The sequence below is a fragment of the Penaeus monodon genome, chromosome 16, assembly GCF_015228065.2.
Source record: "Penaeus monodon isolate SGIC_2016 chromosome 16, NSTDA_Pmon_1, whole genome shotgun sequence".
Classification (NCBI taxonomy): Eukaryota; Metazoa; Arthropoda; class Malacostraca; order Decapoda; family Penaeidae; genus Penaeus; species Penaeus monodon.
This window is the reverse complement of record NC_051401.1, coordinates 33,580,607-33,585,606: the sequence shown is the minus strand read 5'-3', so window position 1 is coordinate 33,585,606 and position 5,000 is coordinate 33,580,607. Positions and strand designations below refer to the sequence as shown.

Here is a 5,000-nt window from a genome sequence, read left to right as displayed (position 1 = left end):
TAAAAAATTATATCTTTATCTATATATATATAATTTCTATATATATAATTATTATATTAAAATATTAAAATCTATCTAATATTTATAAATAAAATAATTTTATATTATTAAAATATATATATATATATCTATATTATTATATTTATATATATTAATATATAATATAAAATATATTATATATTAATATTATTATATATATCAAATTATATTATTTAATTCTTATAATTTTATATATATATATTATATATATATATATATATGTTCTTATATAATACATCTTATATAGATATATATACTATTAAAATATATATCATATATTATATATATATCTAATACTTTTATTATTATCTTATTCTCTATCTTACTAATTATAATGTATCTTAATTATAAATATATTATATAGATATTTATAGTAATACTCTATACATCTATATAATTCTATTATAATATATATTATAAAATATATATATTAATAAATATATAAATTTTATATATATATATAAAATTAAAATATATAATATATATATATATATTATCTCTAAATATAATATATATATATCTATAAATTTAATAATATATATATAATATATATATAATATATATATATCAAATCAACGCACGACGGCAATCGTTTGCATCACATCCATCGTCGATTGTTTCTCACTGCTTGATTTATTGTCATGTATTGAGAGTAAAAGTATTGAAAAAACTGCTGACGGGATGGTTGATAGAAACGAGAGGCCGGACATGCACTGCGCTACAATATCAGATATTGCGGGCTTCAAGTACAAGTGGAAGAAACTCTAGACGGTTTGTGGCGAACAGATGGTGAGAGGTCACGAGCCAAACTGAGCATACGTATTTGAGGCTGATGATATAAATAAATATATATATTATCGAATTAATATAAACTATACATAATATATAACATATATATAATATATATAATATATATATAATATATATATAATATATATAATATATATAATATATATATAATATATATAATATATATATAATATGTATATAATATATATGTAATATATATATAATATATGTATAATATATGTATATAATATATGTATATAATATATGTATATAATATATGTATATAATATATGTATATAATATATATATATATATATATATATATATATATATATATATATATTATATATATATATATATATATACACATACATACACACACATACTATTGTGGAAAAGGGTGGTGTTTACCAAGGTGAAATTATGTAGATAAAAAGTATCTGGCAATTCGTTGCTGTCCCACTGGGAAAACAGAGCTGAGCATGAGAGAGAACACAAGCAGCCTCCCCCACTCCACCTTGGGGAGATGACGAATGCAAACCCCCTCTCTTCTGGACCTTGCCTCTTTTCACACTGGTTTCTATCATTAATCTATAGGCTATAACATTATCCTGGTGTCTAGAAAGAAAATAGCTGAAGAAATAATTACCCAAGTCAGTAGACCAAAGAGGGCAGGCCTTGGAACGTAAGAAAAGAGTGAATTGTTGACTGTTGCCAAGTCCAAAGTTAAGGAATAGAGATCTGGGAGGAGATCTTGGGACACCATCCCTGAAACCTAGGATAGAGCTTCTGAAGGTGACTTCACAAAGGGCTCTGAACATCTCACACCCTTCAGACAGGTTGCGTGTACTAGCGTCAAAACGTACCGCATGGTCTGCGGGGTACGACTGTATGCGTAGTGATACGCCAGAGTGTGTGGAGTGAGAAGTTCTGCTTGATGTAGTGGACTCCCACGCCCAGTGTTCGGCCGTTGCCAGAAATCAACAGAGTTTATCACACGCAGACCTGTTGGCATTTGGTTAAAGCATCCCTTTGGGTCATATCCATGAACTACAGCAGGATCTCTGAAGGAGAGCAACACTGAAGTGTTTAGGGAGACTTCCATGCATACGATGTCACATCCTGTGCAGACATGCACCAAGGAAGAAACCTCTATTATCAAAGGCCCCTAATCCCTTGCTTGTTGTTGTCATGTGGAGGGGGCTTAGGAGACAGAAACTAGGGTCTACTGTAAGGGTCACCTCTTCCTTGGGGCCCAATGTAGGAGATCACTTCTACCCTGGACCTCAGCCCTCATCCAACTAACTTTGCACGGTCTTTTTTTCTTCCCTTCCCTTTCCTTTCCTTTCCTTTCCTTTCCTTCTCTTCATCATCCCCTTCTTTCCACTTCCTAAAGTGTGTTGAAAGAATGAAATGCTAGCTTTGTGTCAGTCATGAATGGCCTCTGGGAGCCACAGGTATGGTATTTCCTTGGTTAATTGTCTAGCCCTTACCCCTAATGGGTAACCAGAGGGGTAGAATGTTTCATCTCCCCATTTATTTCAGGCTCACCATGGCCAGTAATGAAGATTTTTTACCCTTTTTAGGGGCATTAAGGCTTGCCTCTTCATCATCTAGTCTATCTAAATTTAATTTCATTGGTTTTCTGACCTCTGCCTCTCCTTTGACCATGGCTCCAACTGCTGATGCTAATGTTTGCTGCCAACTCTATCCACTCCAAATCATCCACCCAAGTCATTACTCAACCTTCAGAATACACCCTTTCTTCTCTCCCAACATCTTCCACTCCATCTTCTACTGCACACTCTTCTTTATTGTCTATCCCCACCCCCCTTATTAATTCAATACCACTGGGAAAATGCTGTGGCTATATTATAATTTTTTGTGAAATATCTCTGCACATAAATGGCTCTGCTAGTGCTTAGTTGATTAGTAGACCTTGTGACCTTACCCACTTTCACCTTTCCTTGAATTTGCAGGAAAAATATATTTTTTACTATTGCTATCAATATCAACGGTGTTATTTTTATTATAGACATTATAATTACTATAATGTTATTGACATTAGTAGTGGCAATATAAGAAGACAAAATATTTTCAAAAATCAAGGAAGATATAAGATAACATAAAATACTTTGGATAATCAATGAAAAGGGTTAACAGGCGAGACAAGTAGTACTCATGATCGGCTCATTGGTGACTTAGTACAGGTGGAGCCATCTATTTGTAAAAACAACTACAAAAGAAAACTCAGAGTGGGCATGTCATGTACTTACATGCCATGCCCGTCGTTTTTGGATTAATACTCTTCATCCTTATTGTCTTCCCATACCTCTCTCTGTATAACCCCCTTCCTCCCACCCTTGTCCTTCTACTGCTTCCATCCACCTCTGCAAACCTTTTGAGTACCCTTTTTGGCCTAGCCAAGTGGGATCAATTCTTTGTGATTCCCCTTACAGCTCCATGCTCTGACAATACCCTTCTCTTCCAACTATGTCGCCAAAAACAAGTAAGCAAAGTTTCCTTTCGCAGTCATTCCGATTGTTCACACCTTGTCACAGTTACATCTGAGTCCCAAGCCCATTCACTATCTCCCCTGACTAACCTCACTGGTAAACCTATTCCTGCCCAGTCTCACTCCTCCCTTAATGCTTGCACCAGAACAGTTTCTTTCTCTCTGACTAACTGTCCTGTCTGTGGCAAGGACAGTCAGATGGTGAAAATGACTTGCTCGCTTGCCTCATCGACTATGTTGTATTGGCATTCCAGTGCCACACTACTCCTTCCAGAGGCCAGCATAAGTCATACACCAATATTGATAGGATTAGTTTCTGTATACATGACTCCCCCTTGAAATTTATGTTGATGTCCTGCCCTGTCTGACCATATCAACCTCTTCCCCGTCAGTGTCAGATATGTTGGTGTTTTGGTCACCCAACCTAACACTCTCCATCCACATCCTGCTGCCCTCTGTATGCCCAACCTGTTCCCATCTCTGCATTTGATCTGGTTGCCCTATACCTATAACCACATCAACTTTTACAAATCCCCACTATATCCCATTTACTCCCCTTCTATACCATTTTCACTAACATTCTATCCTACAGAATTCTACTTCTAACACATCTTATCCTTATCATATATATATTTCTCTCTCTCTATATGCATATCTTTATATATCTATATACATATATATATATATATATCTTCTTCTTTTAACGGTAGGTTCATGTCTGAGCCGCCGTGTTCACAGCATGATACTTAGTTTTTTCATGTTGTGATGCTCTTGGAGTGAGTACGTGGTAGGGTCCCCAGTTCTTTTCCACGGAGAGTGCCGGTGTTACCTTTTTTTAGGTAATCATTCTCTCTATTTATCCGGGCTTGGGACCAGCACTGACTTGGGCTGGCTTTGGCCACCCAGTGGCTAGGTAGGCAATCGAGGTGAAGTTCCTTGCCCAAGGGAACAACGTGCCGGCCTGTGACTCGAACCCTCGAACTCAGATTGCCGTCGTGACAGTCTTGAGTTCGATACTCTAACCATTCAGCCATCGCGGCCTTAATATATCTCTTTTTTTTTACCTTTTTATTTTTTATTTTTTTATTTTTTATTTTATTTTTTTTAATGAATCTACAAAATCAAAACTCAGAAGAAAATCCGTCCTTGTGACGACTCCGTGGTCACTCTCAGCGCCTGCTTGACTGGCCGGTGGGCGTCGTGGCTCTCGACGTCCAAAGCGCACTTGACTATTCCCACGAGCTGCAACTGGAGGACCGTGTCTACGTGTTCGTCCTCGTGTGCCTTGGTGTCCTTGAATTCCACGCAGCTCACTCTGGCCCAGTCGACCTCCTCCTCGTCCTCGTCGGGCGAGAGGCTCCGCGAGAGCATGTTCCTCGCCCCTTCGACCACGTGGGCGAACTTGTCAAGGTCGATCCGCTTGGTCTCCTTGAAGCTGAGCTCGGCCTGGAAGCGAGCGCTTCCGAAGTCGATGATTTCGGCTCGCACTCGGTCCTCAAAACGGACGCACACGTTGCGGCCGTCGAAGTTCCGGTGGGCCACGCCTGCCTGGTGCATGCGCTCGAGGGGGCGCGCAGCTGCTGAAGGACGTCCTCCAGCTGGTGCCAGGAGAGAAGCTTCTCCCTGACGCACTCGTAGAGCGTGGCGCCGGCGTAAC

The 5,000-nt window shown here is 37.9% G+C and overlaps 1 protein-coding gene across 1 annotated transcript in view; it reads right to left on the bottom strand.

Annotated features, from left to right (window-relative positions):
- Window positions 1-5,000, bottom strand: part of LOC119582716 (mitochondrial import receptor subunit TOM70-like) — a gene marked incomplete at its 5' end in the record, with an annotated part of 86,824 nt that overhangs the window by 38,456 nt on the left and 43,368 nt on the right.